Consider the following 26,750-nt stretch of genomic DNA (forward strand, 5'->3'; position numbering starts at 1 on the left):
AAAGCAACGACATTTTTCCCCCGTGTGAAACATTAAACTGTAAAATACACTACAGGAATCAAATTTGCTATCATAAAACTTATCATAGTTATCTGTCCCATAAACGAACTTAAAAGTACTTAACTGGCAAGTTTTATTGCCTTAGTGTACTCTATATTACAACTTGTCATTAAAAATATGCTAGCATATATATAGCTAAATGGCGGAACGTACAAAAGAGGACTGTTGTACTGAAAAAAAGTATTTTTCAGTACAACGTACTGAAAAAGTACTTTGTATTTGTTCAGTGAGAAACCACAAGGTCTCCTCTGAATACTTTTTATTTTCTTCTCCGAGGCTATGGGTCCCCACATTGGCACCAGAGGTGGTACCCTCACAAGAGGTGGTACCCTCACAAACTTTTATATATATATATATATACATATATATATATATATATATATATATATATATATATATATATATATATATATATATATATATATATATATATATATATATACTTTGGACAGGTTAGGGTTATAGTTACTGTTCGTTTTTGGTCTGAACTTTGAAGTATTCCAATTATACACAACTAATTTTGTTGGGTGCAACAGTTCATTTTTGTACGTTCCATCCAGAGTGGCAGTTCACCCTCGACACACCACTAACAACTCTGTTGCTAGTGATTAAACACTCTTTGTCAAATTTATTTATGTGTAATTACACTTTATACTACTGACTGAATAAACTTTTTAATTAATTTCATCATTAACTCCTCAGTACTATTAACCAGCCCGTCGTTCTAAAGTTTCCCAACGTCAAGAAACTGTCGTACTAAAATGCCCTTATCCTAACCTACCAGAGGACCCAAAACAGAAAACGGGACAGTGTGTCAATATCACGAGCTGAACAGTACTATTCCCCCCCCCCCAATAATCTCATCTTGACATTACCCATACTGGTAATGACTCCAAAGAGTCTCCACCGACGGGGTATTAATGCCCGTGCCACTGGTTGAGTGGTTTAATCTTTATCAATCAATTTTCTCACGTAGAATGATATCACCTATTACCATGGCGCGACACCTAGTGGTTACCATGGCGACACCTACTAGTTATCATGGCGATAATGTTCTCTTCTGGACTAGTCCAGCCCGGGCCTGCATGGAGACTCACTGGCTCAATGGAAGGTCTTAATTACTCGTGCTAGTATCATAAAGAGCCGACGGAGTTACCCTTTGCTTCAGTAATGTTACACTCAATGTGCTTTACATTCTTCTTTTACATTGTTAAATCTAGCTTTACAATCTTCTTTTTACATTGTTAAATCTAATGTGTAGCCTGATTTGCACATCACCGTGTTATTTTTTTTTTTTTTTTTTTTTTTTTTTTGAGATATATACAAGAGTTGTTACATTCTTGTACAGCCACTAGTACGCGTAGCGTTTCGGGCAGGTCCCTGGAATACGATCCCCTGCCGCGAAGAATCGTTTTTTCATCCAAGTACACATTTTACTGTTGCGTTAAACAGAGGCTACAGTTAAGGAATTGCGCCCAGTAAATCCTCCCCGGCCAGGATACGAACCCATGACATAGCGCTCGCGGAACGCCAGGCGAGTGTCTTACCACTACACCACGGAGACTGCTAATTATGTTAGATTATGTTCCAGGAGTTTATAGGGCTCCTATAGAAGACGTCTAGCTCCACAAGAAGAACTAGATGTCTCTGGATCATCTAATAAGATCAGCAGAATCCTATATAGAAATCCGATTGGCTAAGTTTGTTTCCTCCACAACTTGCCCGAAAGGCTGTGCGTATTAGTGGCTTGAGGCATTGTATGTACTAGCTCTATGCAGACGAGTTGTCACAATAACGTGGCTGAAATGTGTTGACCAAACCACATACTGGAAAGTGAAGGGACGACGACGTTTCGGTCCGTCCTGGACCATTCTCAAGTCGATTGTGACTAGCTCTATCTACACATCCAACTTTATGTTTGTAACTCATTTTCAATGTTTGTACCTTTACCTGAATAAACATCTCATCTTAACAAATCCAACTGACATACATCCTAATGAAGGCCACTATGGTGTGGTGGCTCGTAGATCAATTCGAGTATTTGTTTACACTCATTTGTGTTTACAAATGAATGTAAACAAATACTTGACTCATTTACATTTGTGTTTACATTTCTCCTTTTAGTTGACATTGTTGCAGTTTCAACTGCATTATCATTACCAGATATTCCTATACAAGTTGGCATTCAATTTATATTTCTAATGTGTCTGTCATAACTTTATAATTCTGGCCACAATAATACTACTAATAACTCTTAGTGTGTTAAACCTCCAGAGAAAGCTCTAGTCAGTAGTAACATTGTGGGATTTTTACACACAGTCACGCGTTGTAAAATTTGTATTTACAATTGCTATTTGCACACACAAAATTTCCCTTATATATTTTCCCTTTATTTCTAATTGATTATGCTCAATTAGTATTAAGCTTGTCATTTAAGTTTATCATGCCCGAAACGCTTTGCGTAATAGTGGCTTTAGGCATTGTATGTACTAGCTCTACCTATAAGTCAAACAATCCTTGTAAATATTTATTGTATGTATGTACCTTACCTAAATAAAATTGTATTGTATTGTATGTATTGTATTTGGTATATTTAATAATTAAGAGGCAAGTTAACCTGCGTTAATATCTCACCATTTTCTCATTTTAATGATCGCTAGAAAGAAAACGCAAAATATAAATGGGATTATATGGTATACTATTTTATTTTATATCCTCGCTATTATTAACAATTCGTTTTGTCAGTAACACGGTGTGTGTGTGTGTGTGTCAAAATTCTACAAACCTTCCACTGTTAGCCGTGAAGATCAGACGTTTATGGCAAAAGAGAGCTTATAAGAACATAAGAATAAAAGTAACTGCAGAGGGCTTATTGGCCCATACGAGGCAGTTCCTATTTATAACGACCCAATCCCACTCAAATACATGTCCAACCCACGTTTGAAACAATCGAGGGACCCCACCTCCACCACGTTACGCGCTAATTGGTTCCACAAATCAACAACCCTGTTACCGAACCAGTATTTACCCAAGTCTTTCCTAAATCTAAACTTATGCTTATAGGTACAGCGTGCGAGGCAAGGTAATGATCAGGAGAAAGAATCGACTTGAGAAAAGTCCAGGACGGACCGAAACGTCGTCGTCCCTTCACTTTCTAGTGTGTGGTCTGGTCAACAGGAGAAAGATCTAAGCCTAGTATGCCTATATAGCTTAAGGAAGGGACAGGGACGGGCCGGACAGGGGGACAGGACTAGGGGACCGGACAGAACAGTGAAGAACTAGTAACCAACCTCAGACAAAGTCCATTCCATCCAGTGGTCGGGTATGCTTGGTTTAATCCAGCCGCCAAACGCCCTGTTGGGGGAATGAAAAACGATTTAAACACGACTCACAACTGAAGACGTTCGAACAGTGCTTCGCTGACGACCTCTGTTCGAATCACACCTGTGTAAATCCTCAGCACATCATCACATCAATAGTTTGTGAGGATCACAATGTGTAAGTCAAATACCGACTACTAAAACTTTACAAAAGTCAGTATTTGGACTTTCTGTCAGTCCACCTGGCCATGTTCGAGGCCAAGATTCGACACGTGCTTCATTCACCTTCAACTTGTAGTGTAAACATTCACTCACTAACGCACAGCCCGTCCTCAACAACAAGTCCAAATGCTCGTTAATACAGCCATCAAACCCCCTGTTTATGAATAAAAAACGGCTTACAGGAGGCCTGGTCGACGAGCGGGCCGCGGGGACGCTAAGCCCCGAAAGCACCTCAAGGTAACCTCAAGGTAAGGTACACACGATTGATAACGATTAAACATTTCTCGAACAATGCTTCTCTGATGACCTCTATTCAAATGGTACCTCTGTAAATGCTTTACCCACGTATCCCAAACACAAATAATCGCCAACAGAACCTAAACACCTAACCTAACACTTAATATATTATTAATATAATAATATTAACATACATATGAGAACAAACATTTTTAATACACCGTTAAAAATTGATGACTATATCTTGAGAGGGACGGCTGCTGCTTTAACGAGCCTGGCCTGAGGGCAGATTGCAAAATCAACGTTACCAAAACACCTTAACTAACCTAACCTAGTCCTAACTGTACATAAACCCCACAATATAAGTAATACTAATTTTACATTTCAGAAAACTCTGATTATACCGTATGGAAGATTCATCCTATCAGATTCTTCAAATATTTGACGAGCCTAACCTGAGGACGGGACGAAATGATTCCTCCCCCAACTGCAAATACAACTAAATCCTAATACAACCAGAATACTTAACTTATCCTCGACCTAAACTATTCACAAAATTATCATATACATTAATATTTAATGTTAGAAAAAAATATATATATAGTTTTGGGCTTCACAGAATGTTTAAATTGGTAAATGTGTCATAAAAGTCGGTCGCTGCATGGGCAACACCGTATGAGGATAAACTATTGAAGAATGTCATCTTAGGTTCCACATGTGATCCTTTCCTTGTGCTCTTCCTGACTCGAATGGATGACTGATTGATTTGATTGATGAAGATTAAGCCACCCAAAAGGTGGCACGGGCATGAATAGCCCGTAAGTGGTGACCCTTTTGAGCCATTACCAGTATCAAGAGCTGATACTGGAGATCTGTGGAGGTGCGACTGCACCCTGAGTGACGGGAGATGTCTCCCATCAATGGATGACTGACTGAATAATTTATATTAATATTGCCCGATTTTTTTTAATTTAAGAACTTTAATTTATATTTGTATTGCCTGATTTTTTATTTAGGAATTTTAATTTATATTAATGTTGCCCGATTTTTTACTAGGGAATTTTAATTTATATTAGTATTGCCTGATTTTTTATTTAGCAATTTTAATTTATATTAATTAATACTGCTCGATTTTTTTTTATTTAGGAATTATTTGATGCCCAGTTGAGTTAAAATAAGGCGCTTCAAGCTTCATACAGAGATGTGTACCCCACTCATACACTGAGAATATACTATACTGTAGTTCTAGACTATGTTTAAAACTAAGGTATACTTGTTGGTTGGTCAGTAAGGTATTGTGACGGTCATAATAACCCTCCAGAGGTTATTAACAGGCCTTACGCCAAACACCAAAAGCGTGAAGCGATTCACTTCCTGTTATTAAACCAAACTATTGTACAAAACGAAAAAGTAAACGATTTTACAGAACAAACTAATAATATTCAAAACGAGATTCAATATTACACATATTGGAAAACTTTGACCGTGTCTTAGAAACTATATATTAAATACAACAGGATAGTGGCAAAAAATAATTCAGAAACACATTCCTGCAGAAAATATATATAAGTTTACCTTAAACGTCAGGCGGGGCGGTTAGTGACAGGGGCGGCTGTATGCTCTGCCCACGGGCCGGACCGCCAGGGTTGGCAGCCCTGACTGATGCGGTGCTGTCCACCATATTTGGCGCTAATTTGGGGCAACATTTGGTATTTATTATATCACTCAGTGTGGCAGTGACTGGCGTAGACAGAACGGTAATTACTCTAAACTATCCGCCTCCGTCTTTCCGTTTTCTGTGCAAATTTACAGATGTGTGTCAAAGAAAACAGGCGGGCGGTTGTGGCAGACAAGCGACATGGCTCGCCAGATGTATTACTCATATAAAATTCCCCAGTAAATCCACACAGAACGGAAAAGAATATATTAATCCGGTATCACACATTATATATATATATATATATATATATATATATATATATATATATATATATATATATATATATATATATATATATATATATATATATAACGTGTGATGAAAATTAACACGTGATGAAAAATGTGACAGTGTCAGACCACGGAGGAAGAATTGAATCATATATATATATATATATATATATATATATATATATATATATATATATATATATATATATAAACTGAAAACTCCACACCCCAGAAGGATTCGAACCTAGACAGCCACAGGAGCACTATGCGCCATTACGTACCTGGTTCCTTAACCACTCGACTACCGTGACTGTACAAAAAGTCATTGGTAGCCGAGTGCTCCTGACTGTCTGGGTTCGAATCCTTCTAGGGTTTGGAGTTTTCAGTTGCATATTGGTTTGGGGACCATTCAAGCTTGTTCGTATATATAAATATATCTTTATCTTTAAGGTGTTACAGGGAACATAGATCAGGAAACAATGGCATTGTTAGAGTCTACGGTAATAGGTTTAATTAATATTATGTTACCTGTCCAGAGACTCAGGTGATGGAGTTAAATGTTGTATTATTCTATCAGACTATGGACAATATTTGTGTTGTCAAATGACGTTACACGGGAGTGTTGTGCGTGTGTGTGTGTACCTGGATTGTGCCTTGAGTAGGTTCTAGGAGTTCTACTCTCCAGGCTTGACTTGTGTCAGATTGGTCAAGCAGACTGTTGCTCGGAGGGATTGGGTATTGAAAAGCACGGAGTGAGTAAACACCAGCAGGATATGAGTATCCAGCAACGAGGAAGCCTGGTCGACGACCGGGCCGCGGGGTCGCTGAGCCCCGGAATCCCCTCAAGGTACCCCAGCAGCACTCAGAGTGAGCCCAGCCACGCGCACCAGGTAAGGCCCAATCAATAAATCTCAGCAGTTCTTATACCCACGATATGGAGCACATGAGCGGCCACCTCAGACAGTGACGGATCACCTAACAATTACCTGCAAATTGCAGCAGGGCCGGGCCGGTAATACCACGGGTTGTAACCGGCCACCGCCTGGTTGTGGCCACCGCCTGGCTGTGGCCACCGCCTGGTTGTGGCCACCGCCTGGCTGTGGCCACCGCCTGGTTGTGGCCACCAGGCTCACCTCTGTGGCCATGACACCCACTCCTGTGACCTTGTCACAACTGTGCTTGTCATACCCTGTGCTTGTCATGACAGTTTCGTCTGTCATAACTGTCAAATATTTTACCACACTCACATCAAACTCCACACAGTGATACGTTAGCCTCACAAGAACCAAAAAGTGATTTTATAAAGGTTCAATTCACCAGTTGACGAACATTTTGAACAAATTTACCAATTAAAATAAATCACAATGGCGTGATAAATCAACGAGAATATAACTAACGTAGAATGGCTGGAAGACAGAAGAGTTAGGGGGGACATGATCACCACATTCAAGATTCTCAAGGGAATTGAATGGGTAGATAAAGACAGGCTATTTAACACAAGGGGCACACGCACTAGGGGACATAGGTGGAAACTGAGTGCCCAAATGAGCCACAGAGATATTAGAAAGAACTTTTTTAGTGTCAGAATAGTTGACAAATGGAATGCATTAGGAAGCGATGTGGTGGAGGCTGACTCCATACACAGTTTCAATCGTAGATATGATAGAGCCCAGTAGGCTCAGGAATCGGTACACCTGTTGATTGACGGTTGAGAGGCGGGACCAAAGAGCGAGAGCTCATCCCCCGCAAGCACAATTAGATGAGTACAATTAGGTACTCATGCTCAATGAGTTTTGGTATGTGATTAATAACTATTATTGAGCTGTATTACTTTGTTTACACGTTAAATTAATGTGTCTCTCTCAAGTGCGCGTCATGTGTGGTGGGCGAACACGCAGCAGGAGGCTGGTAACGACATGGGGGGGGGGGGGGAGGGGAGGGGTGTAAGGAGCTGGTTATCTTGAGGTTATCTTGAGATGATTTCGGGGCTTTTTAGTGTCCCCGCGGCCCGGTCCTCGACCAGGCCTCCACCCCAGGAAGCAGCCCGTGACAGCTGACTAACACCCAGGTACCTATTTTACTGCTAGGTAACAGGGGCATAGGGTGAAAGAAACTCTGCCCATTGTTTCTCGCCGGCGCCTGGGATCGAACCCAGGACCACAGGATCACAAATCCAGCGTGCTGTCCGCTCGGCCGACCGGCTCCGACCGGCTCTGGTTATTTAAGCTAACTAATGATTCGAGGCTGGGCCGCCAGGGGCCCACGGGGCGCTGATGACCAATTGAGTATATTGATCACTTGATCACTACATCAACCAACCCCAGACAACAACAACAAACAAACACACACACACACAAATCAATAGACAGACAGGCTGATGGGCAAATAGCGACAGAGATGAACATACAGAGAAGCACAAATACAGATACACAGGCACACAGGCTGGGACCAAAGAGGTGAAGCTCAACCCCCCCCTCAAGCACACTTGGTGAACACAGACAAGCAGTGTGATGTAAAGCGTGACCACATTAAGCGTGACTATTCCTTAATTACTACTGTCATCATCGTTATTGCAAAGGATGACTTCTTTGTTTAATTGGGTCTCTGTGGCTCAGTGGCAGCGCACCGGTCCCACACCTCGCCAGCGATTATGGCCGGGTTCGAGCCCTGGGCTGGGAGGATCGACTGGGCACTGATTCTTAACTGTTCGCCCCCGCTCGCCCAAGAAGTAAATCAAGGATCTGACGGGTTAGGTTACAAGAGAAACCAGAAGGGTACAGGGTACAGTCGTCAGTTCTGTACCCGCCTGAATAAAAAAAATAAATAAATAAAAAGACTTCATTGGCTACTATTATTATTTTCCTTTTGTGTCGCTGTTATACTTCATGTAAATTATAAAATTTTATTAGTCCTCATTATCGTGTAATCCCTTTTTGTGTCGTGTTCTCCCGTTGGGGCCAAGGAAAGTTGGCGAGTCGCGTTGGTGTCACCAATATGGCGTCTGGCGGGACGCTATATCTGGTCCAGGATGGAAAGTGTGTGTAACCCGAGCTGTCCTCCGCCTGCCCTCCGCCTCAACTGGCTTCAACGACGAGATGTAAACGCCGTATTACAAAGGCTCGTGTTTTTCCTCCTGGACTTATAAGTTAGGACGGTATGATAACGTCCCACGCGGGGCGGTCACGACGGGGCGATACTGTCCCATTAACGGCACTCCTTTTGGCGCGATAATGTCCCCCCTCCGCCAGGTACGATGTCCCGCCGCCGGCCTGCCACCTGGGCGATGATATCGTAATTATTAACTGCGAGGCTCGCGTGCGATAGTGTTGTGCGGGTCGTCATGTGGCGGGTGTGAGATGGGCGCGATACCCCTTCAGTTCTGCTCATGCTTGCACCCTCACTGCCAACACTTGGTGTGATTTCGGGGCGGCGGACCACTCCCTCGACGTCGCAAGGTGTCGTGAGACGTCGCCAGGCGTCGCAAAGCGTCGCAAGATGTAGCTAGGCGTCGCCAGGCGTCGCAAAGCGTCGCCAGGTGTCGCTAGGCGTCGCCAGGCGTCGCCAGACGTCTCAAGGTGTAGCTAGGCATCGCCAGGCGTCGCCAGGCGTCGCAAAGCGTCGCTAAACGTCGCAAGGCGTAGCTAGGCGTCGCCAGGCGTCTCAAGGTGTAGCTAGGCGTCGCCAGGCGTCGCAAAGCGTCGCAAGGTGTCGCTAGACGTCGCAAGGTGTACCTAGGCGTCGCCAGGCGTCGCCAGGCGTCGCAAGGAGTAGCAAGCCGGCCCAAGGCATCGCAACGGTGTGTGTATCTTCACCTTCTAGTGTGTGGTCTGGTCAACATACTTTAGCCACGTTATTGTGACTCATCGCCTGCATACGGTGTGTGTACATTTTAAAGGGAACCGACGCGCGGAGTAGCGTAGGCTGCACAAGAACAGGAGTGGAGGTGTATAAGGGGTTCGAAGCTGCGGTTGTTTGCTCGTGTTGAACTCCAGTAGCCATTTCTCTGACCATCTCTGCAACTCCTTCAAGTCCTCTTGAAGGAGCTTACAATCCTCATTGTCACAACTCGTCTCATTAACTTCGCGTCATCCGCAAACAGTAAGATATAAGACTAAATTTTTATAGACATGAAATTTACATGAAATTTACGTGAAATTTACATGAATCTACACATAGAACTGGTCCCAGCACCGATCCTTGAGGTACTCCACTCGTTACTGTCCGCTAGTCTGACTTCTCGCCCCTGACTGTTACTCTCTGGCTCCTGCCTGTTAGGTAGTTGGAGAAGCCTTACCCACGCTAAGGCTTCTCCACTTACTCAAGCCTGCCTCTCAGATGTATAGTAACATCTTGTGAGGTATTGTGTCAGAGGCTTTTTGGCAGTCCAGAAATACGCAATTTGCCCATCCTTGCCTCTACTAGCGTGAGGCTGGAAGCCTCCACCAGCCACAGCTCTCCAAGCTTAACCTAGACCTTCCAAGCTGCCCTGATCCCCTATCCTCCCTTCTCCCATGCCCCCCTGATACCAGGGCTCCCCCCCTAATACATCCCTCTGATACCAGCGCCCCTCATACACCCCCTTGTCGCACATACACTCGCTAATAACTTACTCTGAGTAACAGGGTGATCTAGAGATAACCTGAAGGCTCCCCTCCCCCTCACGGGGTTCCTGCTTCCTCTTCACCTGCGAATATTTTAATTAGCAAATTTTTATCGTTTTAGTTTATTGAGGCGGACAAATTGATTGTTACGTGTTGAGCGGGGGATAATATGGCGGAGATGGTGTATGGTGGGGGTTGTGGGGGCGAGCAGGAGGGTTGTGGGGCAAGCAGGAGGGTTGTGGGGCAAGCAGGAGGGTTGTGGGGGCAAGCAGGAGGGTTGTGGGGGCAAGCAGGAGGGTTGTGGGGCAAGCAGGAGGGTTGTGGGGGCAAGCAGGAGGGTTGTGGGGCAAGCAGGAGGGTTGTGGGGCAAGCAGGAGGGTTGTGGGGCAAGCAGGAGGGTTGTGGGGCAAGCAGGAGGGTTGTGGGGGCAAGCAGGAGGGTTGAGAGAACAAGCAGAAGGGTTGAGAGAACAAGCAGGAGGGTTGAGGGCTATTCACTACCTAGAATACTTGAAGCAGAGTTGGCCGCTCAAACGCTCACTCGCGGAGGAATACCTCACCAATTAAGGGCACTAGGTCACGCGGCGGAGGACACCGACCATCAATACGTCACCAGGTACTGTCAACACACAAGGGGCTGACACCGTAAGCAACACAACTCTACTTAGATCCTTTATAATCATGTTTACTTACAAAGTTGTAAGTGCGTCGCTCCTCCAGTTAGTCCCGCTAGTGCTAGTATCACTACTACGACGGCTTCTACTACTAGTGATACTATTATTTCGAATAATATTTATCATATTAAACCAGTACAACACGTGTCACTTCAGCTAATATTGGCACACAAATGTATTCACAAATAGAAAACGGAATCACAGGGGGAACACAAACACATACGTCTATGTCCACCAAAGCAAGCAACTGGCCCTCTTTGTGCTGGCATTGTTCTGAGGGAGAGAGAGAGAGAGAGAGAGAGAGAGAAAATATGTTCGTGGACTTTTTGTTATGTACAAGGTCAACATTTAGAAAGTTGCGCACCTGGCCCAACTCCGTGGACAACCAGAAGTTAGTACCCATAGCACTAGGCTCTCGACCTTCAACAGTCTCAAGCTGCACTGCCTTTCTTAAGAACATCACTCCATCAGCGATCATTCATTTTTAGGTTAACTCGGAATGACCGTCAGGTCAGGTCAGGTGTGTGTGTGTGTGTGTGTGTGTACTCACCTATATACTCACCTATATGTGCTTGCAGGATCGAGCATTGACTCTTGGATCCCGCCTTTCTAGCTATCGGTTGTTTACAGCAATGACTCCTGTCCCATTTCCCTATCATACCTAGTTTTAAAAGTATGAATAGTATTTGCTTCCACAACCTGTTCCCCAAGTGCATTCCATTTTTCTACTACTCTCACGCTAAAAGAAAACTTCCTAACATCTCTGTGACTCATCTGAGTTTCCAGTTTCCACCCATGTCCCCTCGTTCTGTTATTATTACGTGTGAACATTTGATCTATTTCCACTTTGTCAATTCCCCTGAGTATTTTATATGTCCCTATCATATCTCCTCTCTCCCTTCTTTTCTCTAGTGTCGTAAGGTTCAGTTCCTTCAGCCGCTCTTCATATCCCATCCCTCGTAGCTCTGGGACAAGCCTCGTCGCAAACCTCTGAACCTTCTCCAGTTTCTTTATGTGTGTGTGTGTGTGTGTGTGTGTGTGTGTGTGTGTGTGTGTGTGTGTGTGTGTGTGTGTGTGTGTGTGTGTGTGTGTGTGTGTGTGTCTCTGTGTGTGTGTGTGTGTGTGTGTGACAATGACATTTAATATAAACCAAAAATATATTTCAAGCAGTAAAGACTGCAAAGCTTCGCCTTAAAGGCTCTTGGTTGTCAAGATTTGCTTAAGAGACAGAGGGAGGAGGCAGACGGTCCACTGTCACATGTTCCCGTGTGTGTGGAGAGGTGAGCCGGGGCCCAGGAGCCGGACTGTACGCAGGCGGGGCCCTCAGCTTTGGCTCGATTTATCTCAACATTAAGAGAGATTATATTAGCATTGGATAGATTTAGTTTTAAATAGTTTTAGTTAGATAGTTTTAGTTTTAGATAGATTTAGTTAGGTTATGTTGAGTTAGGCTGGGTTGGGTTGGTTAAGTTAGGCAAGGTTGGATTAGGTGAGGGTGGGTTAGGTTTCTCTGGGTTGAGTTCGGCTGGTTAAGTTAGATTGGGTTGGGTTAAGGCTAGGTTCGATCTTTTCTCAATCTTTGGCGGCTTTGTTTACAATTATTAAACAGTTAATGAGCTCCGAAGCACCAGGAGGCTGTTATAACAATAACAACAGTTGATTGGCAAGTTTTCATGCTTGTAAAATGTTTATATATATGTAACCAAAGCCATCAAAAATTGAGGAAAGATGTACACGTTCGTAAGTATTTGCGTAACTGTTTCGTGAATCTGACCTCGGAAACCTGATTCTGCGCTTCTTCGAGGAAGCCCACCAGTCTTCTCAAGACACAGAACACGCTCCACTATCCCTAACTGTGCCCTAATTACCTCCACTGCCTCAGGCTATCCACAGTACTAAAGACACTGGATAGATAGATGCCTCGCCTCTCATCTAAAACTCTCGTACATGTTAATAACCCAAGTTTTTCTCAGATGAACTTAGGCACTCCAAATCAAACCACATCCCCATATGGTCCATCAACTTCAGCTAACCCTGAAGATCTCGGACGTAGGTTCGAATCCTCGTCACGACCCTTGTTGGATTTGTTTAACTTCAGCTTAACTTCAATGAATGTAGTCCGTAACGAGAGGGAGAAAAACAGAAAAAAACACACACGCAGAGTTATATAAAATGCAAAATACTTTTATCCAGATTTGGAAAACATTAAAAAGATTCGGTTAGATCATTGAGAGACGCTGCTACTGCTGATATGACCACTGATGCATATATTGGTAGGCGATCCCCTGGTGTGATAACCTTTACAACAGTGACTGATGAAGGGGGAAGGGGAGGATATCTGTAGGGTAAGGGTACAGGGGTGGCTTGTAAAGCTTAGGGGTATGTCTAGATGTCTGGGGTGTTGGGGGGTATGTCTAGATGTCTGGGGTGTTGGGGGGTATGTCTAGATGTCCGGGGTGTTGGGGGGTATGTCTAGATGTCTGGGGTGTTGGGGGGTATCTCTAACGGCTGGGAGAGGGAGGTGGGGGGGTATTTATAGAGGGTAGGGGTATCTCTGGAAGGTAGGGATGTTAGGGTATCTCTGCAGGGTACGAGTATTGGGGTATCTCCAGAGGAAATGGGTATCTTTTAAAACAGTTGAAATCTTTTAAAGACGTGGGGGGCATTTTTTGAGGGTGGGAGTATCTTTTTAGGGTGGGGAATTATTTAAGCATGGACGGTACGCGTTGAGTGTGGTGGTACATCTAGGGTACAGAGGTACCTGAGGGGAGGGTACGAGCTGAAGGGCAGCATGTACCCTGCACTCGGGCGCCTGGCAGCGCTGCACTACTAGCCAGCACTCGGGCGCCTGGCAGCGCTGCACTAGCCAGCACTCAGGCGTCTGGCAGCGCTGCACTACTAGCCAGCACTCGGGCGCCTGGCAGCGCTGCACTAGCCAGCACTCAGGCGTCTGGCAGCGCTGCACTACTAGCCAGCACTCAGGCGCCTGGCAGCGCTGCACTACTAGCCAGCACTCAGGCGTCTGGCAGCGCTGCACTACTAGCCAGCACTCAGGCGCCTGGCAGCGCTGCACTAGCCAGCACTCAGGCGTCTGGCAGCGCTGCACTACTAGCCAGCACTCAGGCGTCTGGCAGCGCTGCACTAGCCAGCACTCAGACGCTGGAACAGGCCCAGTGAACCCAACAATTATGCGGGAGAGAGAGAAGCAGAAATTCTAATTAAACTCCACAGTGGGGATTTAATTGATTGTGTGACTGCGTGCGCTAAGTCATACACCAGCTGATTGCCTACAGCGCATGCGCCGAGCGATCACACAGCGCCTTAATAACATCAGTCTTAATTGTTGTACTGCAATTAGTCAGTTCTCTCGGCAGGCTTGTAGCAGGCAGCGCGCCCAGAATACACAATTAGTCTCCAGCTCCTTAATAATTCACAGAGTTATGAGAGCACTTTGGTTAATTATTTATTGTTTTTTTTATGTCGTGTTGGAGACTATGAGGTGATAGCTATAATTAGCTCGGCGAACACAGAGACGAAATGGGTTGGGCTCTTGCTCCCACTGTGCATGGGAGATGTTTTAGAGGGTGAAAGAAGGGTAGCAGGGGCCAGATTCACTAAGCAGTTACGCAAGTACTTACAAACCAGGGGCCAGATTCACGAAGCAGTTACGCAAGCACTTACGAACGTGTACATCTTTCCTCAACCTTTGACGGCTTTGGTTACATTTATTAAATAGTTTACCAGCATGAAAACTTGCCAATCAACTGTTGTTATTGTTATAAACAGCCGCCTGGTGCTAAGGAGCTCATTAACTGTTTAATAATTGAAAAAAAGCCGCCAAAGATTGGGAAAAGATGTACAGGTTCGTAAGTACTTGCGTAACTGCTTCATGAATCTGGCCCCAGATCTCCCAGATAGCAGACTACCTACATAGTAGACTATTGGCGAGGCAGGAACTATCCCAACCCATCCTGCTAGTTAGGTAGTCCTTTCCTGTAACTATGTGCGCCATCGTACATATATTAACGTACTGGACAACTAGATAGTAGCATTTTGTACTGTTTACCTTACAGAGTCCAGACAAATAAAGCTAAAAAGCAATCTTAAATATTCCTAGGCCTAATATAGCACATATATATATGTACCATATTAGGCCTCAGACAGCATGTGTTAGGCCTAATTCTTAGGCATTAGATGGGATCGAGTCCATTTAATGTCCTGATGTACGAATGTTATTTTACCTTATTTCTCTCTCTCTCTCTCCCTCTCTCTCTCCCTCTCTCTCTCCCTCTCTCTCTCTCTCTCTCCCTCTCTCTCTCTCTCTCTCTCCCTCTCTCTCTCCCTCTCTCTCTCTCTCTCCCTCTCTCTCTCTCTCTCTCTCCCTCTCTCTCTCTCCCTCTCTCTCTCTCTCTCTCTCTCTCTCTCTCTCTCTCTCTCTCTCTCTCTCTCTCTCTACCAACTCTAAAGCCTCTCAGCCATATATACCTCTCAACACACCTTGTCTACCCATACACCCATCCCTACCTAGGCACCTGGGTAGGGAACCCTACCTCCCCTACCTTTACCTCCTCCCCCCCCCCTCCCTCCCCACGTTAGGCAAGATGTGATCTACGGTGACAGGGTGGAAGGATAACCTGTGTTGTAATCACGTTATCTGAGAGGGTTAGATAACACCCCCAGCCGGCTATCACGATAGCAGCTCCAATCAGGGAGATGCTAAGAGTTGATGTATGGGATTTGGAAGTAATATCTGTCCTTCTCTGTCAGCTCTCCTGTCACTGCGTCAATCTGTCTGTTTTACCGTCTATCGTCCTCTATGTTTTACCGTCTATCGTCCTCTATGTTTTACCGTCTATCGTCCTCTATGTTTTACCGTCTATCGTCCTCTATGTTTTACCGTCTATCGTCCTCTATGTTTTACCGTCTATCGTCCTCTCTGTTTCTTTCCCTAACCCAATATTTCTGTATATTTACCTTACAGAGCGAGGATCTGTAATTGTGTAGTTCAGATCCTAAGGGTCATTACAGAGCTATAAAACAAGCACTTTAGACGACACTAATGTACACCTAATTAATTAAAAGTACGTGATAGATAGGTAACGCAGACACACAGCACCGCTCCTGTGCTAAGTAAGTCCACTACGGGGCTCACCATAGCCCGTGCTACTTGGAACTTTTTCTGAGTAGCTGAATCTATAACCACAACATGCTAACGCAGACAGTATGGTGGAGTGACAGCGTACAGACACTGGCAGAGTAACAGCTGTATATCAGGAACTTCTGGATAAACAGAATAGTGATACAATTCAGGGAGATTCAGACTCAGCTAAAAGATTTAATCTTATGTGACAGTTGAAACTCTCCTACATATATTGTAGGAGTATTATACTCCGGAAAGACTCCTAAACTCCGACTATTAGACTCCGGAAAGATTTAATCTTATGTGATAGCTATCCTTTAGCTATCTCCTTTATAGTTCATTGGTATTATTTCAAATATTGCTAAGTGTGTGTGCGCGTCCAGGCAGTGTTTAAGGTGATATGAAGTAGCCGCGGGCGGTACAGATATGAGTTAGAATGTTTTGTTGTTCACACATTCTGTTTCTGTGTACAGCCTTGTGGGGCTGGGTTGATTCGTACAAAGATCTAGGATAGGCTGGGAGTGTGTGCTATCTATACTAAGTAAATCTATTTTGGCCGTACTGCTGAAGTCTATATTTTTTTTTTAATGCTGCATGAGAGTGTTTTGATAACTCTTGAGTCAGCCCTGAATTTAGGTAGGTTGAGTTTTTGTACTCTATTGTATAACCTTACTCTTGTAGTGTAGTGTTGTGTTGTGTTGTATTGTGTTGTGTTGTGTTGTGTTGTGTTGTATTGTGTTGTGTTGTATTGTGTTGTGTTGTGTTGTGTTGTATTGTTGTGTTGTATTGTTGTGTTGTATTGTGTTGTGTTGTGTTGTGTTGTATTGTGTTGTGTTGTGTTGTGTTGTGTTGTATTGTGTTGTGTTGTATTGTGTTGTATTGTGTTGTGTTGTATTGTGTTGTGTTGTGTTGTATTGTGTTGTATTGTGTTGTGTTGTGTTGTGTTGTATTGTGTTGTGTTGTGTTGTGTTGTGTTGTGTTGTATTGTGTTGTGTTGTGTTGTATTGTGTTGTATTGTGTTGTGTTGTATTGTGTTGTGTTGTGTTGTGTTGTATTGTGTTGTGTTGTGTTGTATTGTGTTGTATTGTGTTGTATTGTGTTGTGTTGTATTGTGTTGTGTTGTGTTGTATTGTGTTGTGTTGTGTTGTGTTGTGTTGTGTTGTATTGTGTTGTATTGTGTTGTGTTGTATTGTGTTGTGTTGTGTTGTGTTGTATTGTGTTGTGTTGTGTTGTATTGTGTTGTATTGTGTTGTATTGTGTTGTGTTGTATTGTGTTGTGTTGTGTTGTATTGTGTTGTGTTGTGTTGTGTTGTATTGTGTTGTGTTGTGTTGTGTTGTATTGTGTTGTGTTGTGTTGTATTGTGTTGTATTGTGTTGTATTGTGTTGTGTTGTATTGTGTTGTGTTGTGTTGTGTTGTATTGTGTTGTGTTGTGTTGTGTTGTGTTGTATTGTGTTGTATTGTGTTGTGTTGTATTGTGTTGTGTTGTGTTGTATTGTGTTGTGTTGTGTTGTGTTGTATTGTGTTGTATTGTGTTGTGTTGTATTGTGTTGTGTTGTGTTGTGTTGTGTTGTATTGTGTTGTGTTGTGTTGTGTTGTGTTGTATTGTGTTGTGTTGTGTTGTGTTGTATTGTGTTGTGTTGTGTTGTGTTGTGTTGTGTTGTATTGTGTTGTGTTGTGTTGTATTGTGTTGTGTTGTGTTGTATTGTGTTGTGTTGTGTTGTGTTGTGTTGTGTAGTGTTGTGTTGTGTTGTGTTGTGTTGTATTGTGTTGTGTTGTATTGTGTTGTGTTGTGTTGTGTTGTATTGTGTTGTGTTGTGTTGTGTTGTGTTGTATTGTGTTGTGTTGTATTGTGTTGTGTTGTGTTGTGTTGTATTGTGTTGTGTTGTGTTGTGTTGTGTTGTATTGTGTTGTGTTGTATTGTGTTGTGTTGTGTTGTGTTGTATTGTGTTGTGTTGTGTTGTGTTGTATTGTGTTGTGTTGTGTTGTATTGTGTTGTGTTGTGTTGTGTTGTATTGTTGTGTTGTATTGTGTTGTGTTGTGTTGTGTTGTGTTGTGTTGTATTGTTGTGTTGTATTGTGTTGTGTTGTGTTGTGTTGTATTGTGTTGTGTTGTGTTGTGTTGTGTTGTATTGTTGTGTTGTATTGTGTTGTGTTGTGTTGTGTTGTATTGTGTTGTGTTGTGTTGTGTTGTGTTGTATTGTGTTGTGTTGTGTTGTGTTGTATTGTGTTGTGTTGTGTTGTGTTGTATTGTGTTGTGTTGTGTTGTATTGTGTTGTGTTGTGTTGTGTTGTGTTGTGTAGTGTTGTGTTGTGTTGTGTTGTGTTGTATTGTGTTGTGTTGTATTGTGTTGTGTTGTGTTGTGTTGTATTGTGTTGTGTTGTGTTGTGTTGTGTTGTGTTGTATTGTGTTGTGTTGTGTTGTATTGTGTTGTGTTGTGTTGTGTTGTATTGTGTTGTGTTGTGTTGTATTGTGTTGTGTTGTGTTGTATTGTGTTGTGTTGTGTTGTGTTGTGTTGTATTGTGTTGTGTTGTATTGTGTTGTGTTGTGTTGTGTTGTATTGTGTTGTGTTGTGTTGTATTGTGTTGTGTTGTGTTGTGTTGTGTTGTGTTGTGTTGTATTGTGTTGTGTTGTGTTGTGTTGTATTGTGTTGTGTTGTGTTGTATTGTGTTGTGTTGTGTTGTGTTGTGTAGTGTTGTGTTGTGTTGTGTTGTGTTGTGTTGTATTGTGTTGTGTTGTGTTGTGTTGTGTTGTATTGTGTTGTGTTGTATTGTGTTGTGTTGTGTTGTGTTGTATTGTGTTGTGTTGTGTTGTATTGTGTTGTGTTGTGTTGTGTTGTGTAGTGTTGTGTTGTGTTGTGTTGTGTTGTGTTGTATTGTGTTGTGTTGTGTTGTGTTGTGTTGTGTTGTATTGTGTTGTGTTGTATTGTGTTGTATTGTGTTGTGTTGTGTTGTGTTGTGTTGTGTTGTATTGTGTTGTGTTGTGTTGTGTTGTATTGTGTTGTGTTGTGTTGTGTTGTATTGTGTTGTATTGTGTTGTGTTGTGTTGTGTTGTGTTGTGTTGTATTGTGTTGTATTGTGTTGTGTTGTGTTGTATTGTGTTGTGTTGTGTTGTGTTGTATTGTGTTGTGTTGTGTTGTGTTGTGTAGTGTTGTGTTGTGTTGTGTTGTGTTGTGTTGTGTTGTATTGTGTTGTATTGTATTGTGTTGTGTTGTGTTGTATTGTGTTGTGTTGTGTTGTGTTGTATTGTGTTGTGTTGTGTTGTGTTGTGTTGTGTTGTGTTGTGTTGTATTGTGTTGTATTGTGTTGTGTTGTGTTGTGTTGTATTGTGTTGTGTTGTGTTGTGTTGTGTTGTGTAGTGTTGTGTTGTGTTGTGTTGTGTTGTGTTGTATTGTGTTGTGTTGTGTTGTATTGTGTTGTGTTGTGTTGTATTGTGTTGTGTTGTGTTGTGTTGTGTTGTATTGTGTTGTATTGTGTTGTATTGTGTTGTGTTGTGTTGTGTTGTGTTGTGTTGTATTGTGTTGTGTTGTGTTGTGTAGTGTTGTGTTGTGTTGTGTTGTGTTGTGTTGTATTGTGTTGTGTTGTGTTGTATTGTGTTGTGTTGTGTTGTATTGTGTTGTGTTGTGTTGTATTGTGTTGTGTTGTGTTGTATTGTGTTGTGTTGTGTTGTGTTGTATTGTGTTGTGTTGTGTTGTATTGTGTTGTGTTGTGTTGTATTGTGTTGTGTTGTGTTGTGTTGTGTTGTATTGTGTTGTGTTGTATTGTGTTGTGTTGTGTTGTGTTGTGTTGTATTGTGTTGTGTTGTGTTGTATTGTGTTGTGTTGTGTTGTGTTGTGTTGTGTTGTGTTGTATTGTGTTGTGTTGTGTTGTGTTGTATTGTGTTGTGTTGTGTTGTATTGTGTTGTGTTGTGTTGTGTTGTGTAGTGTTGTGTTGTGTTGTGTTGTGTTGTGTTGTATTGTGTTGTGTTGTGTTGTGTTGTGTTGTATTGTGTTGTGTTGTATTGTGTTGTGTTGTGTTGTGTTGTGTTGTATTGTGTTGTGTTGTGTTGTATTGTGTTGTGTTGTGTTGTGTTGTGTAGTGTTGTGTTGTGTTGTGTTGTGTTGTGTTGTGTTGTATTGTGTTGTGTTGTGTTGTGTTGTGTTGTGTTGTATTGTGTTGTGTTGTATTGTGTTGTATTGTGTTGTGTTGTGTTGTGTTGTGTTGTATTGTGTTGTGTTGTGTTGTGTTGTATTGTGTTGTGTTGTGTTGTGTTGTATTGTGTTGTATTGTGTTGTGTTGTGTTGTGTTGTGTTGTGTTGTATTGTGTTGTATTGTGTTGTGTTGTGTTGTATTGTGTTGTGTTGTGTTGTGTTGTGTTGTATTGTGTTGTGTTGTGTTGTGTTGTGTAGTGTTGTGTTGTGTTGTGTAGTGTTGTGTTGTGTTGTGTTGTGTTGTATTGTGTTGTATTGTATTGTGTTGTGTTGTGTTGTATTGTGTTGTGTTGTGTTGTGTTGTGTTGTATTGTGTTGTGTTGTGTTGTGTTGTGTTGTGTTGTATTGTGTTGTGTTGTGTTGTATTGTGTTGTGTTGTGTTGTGTTGTGTAGTGTTGTGTTGTGTTGTGTTGTGTTGTGTTGTATTGTGTTGTGTTGTGTTGTGTTGTGTTGTATTGTGTTGTGTTGTATTGTGTTGTGTTGTGTTGTGTTGTGTAGTGTTGTGTTGTGTTGTGTAGTGTTGTGTTGTGTTGTGTTGTGTTGTATTGTGTTGTGTTGTATTGTGTTGTGTTGTGTTGTATTGTGTTGTGTTGTGTTGTGTTGTGTTGTGTTGTATTGTGTTGTATTGTGTTGTGTTGTGTTGTATTGTGTTGTGTTGTGTTGTGTTGTGTTGTATTGTGTTGTGTTGTGTTGTATTGTGTTGTGTTGTGTTGTGTTGTGTAGTGTTGTGTTGTGTTGTGTTGTGTTGTGTTGTATTGTGTTGTGTTGTGTTGTGTTGTGTTGTATTGTGTTGTGTTGTATTGTGTTGTATTGTGTTGTGTTGTGTTGTGTTGTATTGTGTTGTGTTGTGTTGTGTTGTGTTGTGTTGTGTTGTGTTGTGTTGTATTGTGTTGTGTTGTGTTGTGTTGTGTTGTGTTGTATTGTGTTGTGTTGTATTGTGTTGTGTTGTATTGTGTTGTATTGTGTTGTGTTGTGTTGTGTTGTATTGTGTTGTATTGTGTTGTGTTGTGTTGTGTTGTATTGTGTTGTGTTGTATTGTGTTGTGTTGTGTTGTGTTGTATTGTGTTGTGTTGTGTTGTATTGTGTTGTGTTGTATTGTGTTGTATTGTGTTGTGTTGTGTTGTGTTGTGTTGTGTTGTATTGTGTTGTGTTGTGTTGTGTTGTGTTGTGTTGTGTTGTATTGTGTTGTGTTGTGTTGTGTTGTATTGTGTTGTGTTGTGTTGTGTTGTATTGTGTTGTGTTGTGTTGTGTTGTGTTGTGTAGTGTTGTGTTGTGTTGTGTTGTGTTGTGTTGTGTTGTGTTGTGTTGTGTTGTGTTGTGTTGTATTGTGTTGTGTTGTGTTAGAGCTTTGGGTTGTCAAGGGCTTTGTTTTATATACTTGCGGGGGTTGAGCTTTGGCTCTATGGTCCCGCCTCTCAACTGTCAATGTGTGTGTGTGTGTACGTACCTAGTTGTGCTTGCGGGGGTTGAGCTCTGGCCACCACAAACTCCAGCCTTCCCCTGGTGCCAACATTACCATGACCCAACACCCGTTTTCTGACAAGGAACAGAGTATAAGCGATCTCTTATCCCACTTCACCTCACGATAACGAAAACGAGAATTTTTCCCGTAAACTTAAGGATGTTAATCTTGTCAACGTTCAAGAATTTACGACGCCTTGAACTTTTTGACTACAGGTACAAGATACATTTTCTAATAAATCTTTGAAAAAAAATGTCAGGGGAATAAAATTGTATATAAATCTGGGTTATAGGGATATTAAGTGTTGAGTTTAATATATTTATAACCTCATGGATGCTGGTGGAATATCTCGTATGTTATCGTAGGTTATCTAAGAGGTCGGGGTAAATACAGCACTCAAGGCTACTATTCCGTGTGGGGTAAACCTATCTTTCCCAGCGGACGGGTTAGTTGTCTTTTACAGATTGGCAGAGGGGCGTCGATGGGGTGCCAGTCTAGGGCGAGGGACTGAAGCCCCTTCAGAGGTTTGGGGCTCCCAACCTAGATTTCAAAAAATTAATTTGGCATTGAAGCACGACATTCAATATTACATTAATTTTGTTAAATAAAATAACAGTTAATAGAGTTTAATTAAATATCAGGTGGGTTATTGTACATTTTAAAGGTACAGAGGACCCCTTGTTTCTGTCAGAGGTACAGGGTAGACGGTGTACAATCTCCCTGTCAGAGGTACAGGAAGAAGACGGCAGCAGAGGGTGTGATACCTGGTTGATACCTGGTTGATACCTGGTTGATGGGGTTCTGGGAGTTCTTCTACTCCCCAAGCCCGGCTCGAGGCCAGGCTTGACTTGTGAGAGTTTGGTCCACTGCCGCCCATTAAGGGAACTAAAGTTTGGAACTATGGACAGGAAATTTGAACTTCGACTTAGTAATTCTATATCATCCGCACAAGCTGATCTGCCGGCCATTCTGGCGTGTTTAGAGGAAGTTCGTCGAGAGGGAAAAGATGTTTTTGTACTGGTCGACAGCCGAGTAGCACATGATTCCTTAAATAGTCGATAATAGTCTTCATGTCCATAGTTGAGGATTGCAAGAAATGTATAAATGAGATACGGATGAAAGGTCACCCATTATGTTAAGGTCTCACACCCTCCCCCATTATGTTAAGGTCTCTACCCTCACCCATTATGTTAAGGTCTCACACCCTCCCCCATTATGTTAAGGTCTCACACCCTCACCCATTATGTTAAGGTCTCACACCCTCACCCATTATGTTAAGGTCTCACACCCTCACCCATTATGTTAAGGTCTCACACCCTCACCCATTATGTTAAGGTCTCACACCCTCACCCATTATGTTAAGGTCTCACACCCTCACCCATTATGTTAAGGTCTCACACCCTCACCCATTATGTTAAGGTCTCACACCCTCACCCATTATGTTCTTGATTGCCCATTGATTAATGTATATAGAAACACTGAGATAAAAACTGTTCCTGAACAAATAGCCCGGATATGTCACAAGGGAAAGATTAATGATATTCTGGAGAAATATAAGAATCTTTACACCAAGATTGTAACCTTTTGTTGATTTGTCTGAATGTCTATTTGAAGCCTCTTTATACTGCTACCTATGTCTATATGTACTTAGTCATTAAAACCTTTGTGTGTACGTCTGGTAACACTACATATATACAGGAAGAAATATGTATGTTAATCAACCAGAATATTCAGTAATATGTTCATTATTTGTGAGAAATTAATATATATATATATATATATATATATATATATATATATATATATATATATATATATATATATATATATATGCAAACAAGCCTGAATGGTCCCCAGGACTATATACAACTGAAAACTCACACCCCAGAAGTGACTCGAACCCATACTCCCACAACTGGTATGTACAGGGACGCCTTAATCCGCTTGACCATCACGACTGGACAAAAGGAAGTGATAGCCGAGGCTATATGAACCACTTCCCCGCCGGCACTCGGATGGTAATCTTGGGCATAGCATTTTATCAAATCACCTCATTCTTTGGGGCACACGTGAGGAACACAAATGCAAACAAGGCATCTTGTTTGCATTTGTGTTCCTCACGTGTGCCCCAAAGAATGAGGTGATTTGATAAAATGCTATGCCCAAGATTACCATCCGAGTGCCGGCGGGGAAGTGGTTCATATAGCCTCGGCTATCACTTCCTTTTGTCCGGTCGTGATGGTCAAGCGGATTAAGGCGTCCCTGTACATACCAGTTGTGGGAGTATGGGTTCGAGTCACGTCTGGGGTGTGAGTTTTCAGTTATATATATATATATATATATATATATATATATATATATATATATATATATATATCACTGGGGTAAGTAAAAATAAAATATTTAACATAGAGACACATAGCTTGTTTGTCATATAGTGAGAAAGACAGGGCGCAAGGTGATACTACAATAATCCTTTCATGTGGGCGGCAGTGGGCGGGCATGGGGGGGGGAAGAGAGGGGTGGTTAAGGCTGCTGGTGGGCGGTGCTAAATCACCACTTATCACACTCACTAATTAATTGCATATGCAAATATAGTCCCGTAAGTCAAGATGAAACATCAACTTGACAAGACTAGTTCATGGGGCGGGGGTGGATGACTTGGGGGGACGAGGCTGGCGGCGTGGCCGGCAACTATGGCTCTTGTGGAGTGATCACTTACAGTCAACTTTCCCTCTTCTGTAATTAGGAAATGTCTGTGTTGGTTTATTGGAGTTTTGAGTCTTTAGTGAAGGTCTTCTTACAGCTTAATATTGGTTGGGTTATGTGGGGCTCTGTAGAGTGGCTCTCGTTTTTGTAGGCTGGCTCTGTAGAGTGGCTCTCGCTTCTGTAGGCTGGCTCTGTTGATTGGCTCTGTAGCTTGGTTCTGTAGGCTGGCTCTGTTGATTGGCTCTGTAGTCTGGTTCAGTAGGCTGGCTTTGTAAGATGATTGTGTAGACTTTGTTGACCTACTGAACGCAGCTTGGCTGAAGCCTCGCTGAACGACGCCTCGCTGAAGTAGCCCGCGCTACTTGAAACGTTTTAGTCTGAGTAGCTGATTCTAAAAACAGCAACAACAACCTTGTAAGCACAACGACTACTGGGAATACAAGTACAGGGAAGCAGAGACGGATCCTTCGCATGACCGTCCCTCAAGAACTCCTCGACCACCTCCCGCGACACCTTGAAGAAGGAAGTTCGAGCTGACTACCAACTTCGGTAAACTGGGATAAGGAAACTAATCCTCTTGTGTCTGTGATCAAAGAGCCGTGATGAGGGTTCGAACCTACGTCCGGGAGCATCCCAGACGAGCCTTAATCGACTGTGCCACGACAAAGCCACAATATCAGCTATTTATACTGATAATGCCTCCAAAGACCCTCCACTTACGGGCTCACCATAGCCCGTGCTACTTGGAACTCTTTGTTACAAGTAGCTGAGCCTTAAACACCAACAACAAACCTTGTAAGCTCAGTATACCTGTGTCAGTGCATCAGTGTACTGCTGAAGATGAACAAATCCACAAGGGCCGTGACGAGGATTCGAACCTACGTCCTGGAGCATCCCAGACGCTGCCTTAATCAACTGAGCTACGACATGATTACTCCTTAAGATGCCTCATTGCTGATGAGACGTCGAGCAATACAAATGGAAAGATTAAGTGATCAAGTATTTCTTCACCTCCAGATGGTAGAAGATATTTGCCTAGACTAGAGAACAACATTAATAATAGTCACAATGCTTGTGTGTTTAATGATATATATAAATGTTTCCCGAGGTAGTGGTCATATAGACATAAGTTAGTAATTATTATACGAACAACCATTGGATCCCTGCTCGGTACTAGCCGTCAACTGGGGCCCATTTATGGCGTATCGGTGACGTTTATTGGTCGTTATCACTAGTTGTTTATTAATGCTCGGGTCCTCCACACCCGGGTCCCCCCACACCCGGGTCCACACCCGGAGTTTCCCCCCCCTTCCCACACACGGGTCCCCATCACGGTCTCCAGCTCCCGGGACCCCACACACTCGGACCAGACACTTCTTGCTGGAACACCGTGTTCTGGAGGCCTTAACTGCCGGTCCTGCCTTAATTAAGTAGGCCCAGGGAGACACACTTAAGTAGGCCAGGGGACACGCTTAAGTAGGCCAGGGGGACTCACTTAAGTAGGCCAGGGGACACGCTTAAGTAGGCCAGGGAGACACACTTAAGACAGGCAAACAAACACACTTCATTCAGCTCATGAGACACACACGTAAGTCAGGCCGGAAGAAACGCATAAATCGGGCCAGGGGGACACACTTAACAGGCCAAGGAGACACTTAACAGGCCAAGGAGACACTTAACAGGCCAAGGAGACACTTAACAGGTCTGGGGACACACTTAACAGGCCAAGAGGACACACACTTAACTCAGACACTGAGGCCCTTTACCTTCAATGCCCAGTCTACTACAGTCACCACACACAAACATTTATCTCACCCGCTTCTGTTGGGCACCATTCCTTTCCCTCCGTCTCACCCCAAATCCTTATCCTGGCCCCCCCATACAGGTTATCTTGAAATGATTTCGGGGCTTTTTTTTTTAGTATCCCCGCGGCCCGGTCCTCGACCAGGCCTCCGCCCCAAGGAAGCAGCCCGTGACAGCTGACTAATACCCAGGTACCTATTTTACTTCTAGGTAACAGGGGCATAGGGTGAAAGAAACTCTGCCTATTGTTTCTCGCCAGCGCCTGGGATCGAACCCAGGACCACGGTATCACAAGTCCAGTGTGCTGTCTGCTCGGCCGACCGGCTCCGTATATAATACGGCTCCAGGTGTATATATATACGGCTCCAGGTGTATATATATACGG

General features: G+C 42.9%; 1 long non-coding RNA gene across 1 annotated transcript in view; it reads right to left on the reverse strand.

The window, feature by feature from the left end:
* Positions 1–3,344: 3,344 nt before the first annotated feature.
* The window catches only part of LOC138358795 (uncharacterized), a 46,070-nt gene continuing 22,664 nt past the window's right edge, over positions 3,345–26,750 (reverse strand). Inside the window, exon 3 of the long non-coding RNA XR_011225564.1 lies at positions 3,345–3,414. This is a non-coding gene — a long non-coding RNA (uncharacterized lncRNA). The remainder of the gene's footprint in view (positions 3,415–26,750) is intronic.

This window comes from Procambarus clarkii, chromosome 86 (assembly GCF_040958095.1).
Source record: "Procambarus clarkii isolate CNS0578487 chromosome 86, FALCON_Pclarkii_2.0, whole genome shotgun sequence".
In the NCBI taxonomy this organism is placed as follows: Eukaryota; Metazoa; Arthropoda; class Malacostraca; order Decapoda; family Cambaridae; genus Procambarus; species Procambarus clarkii.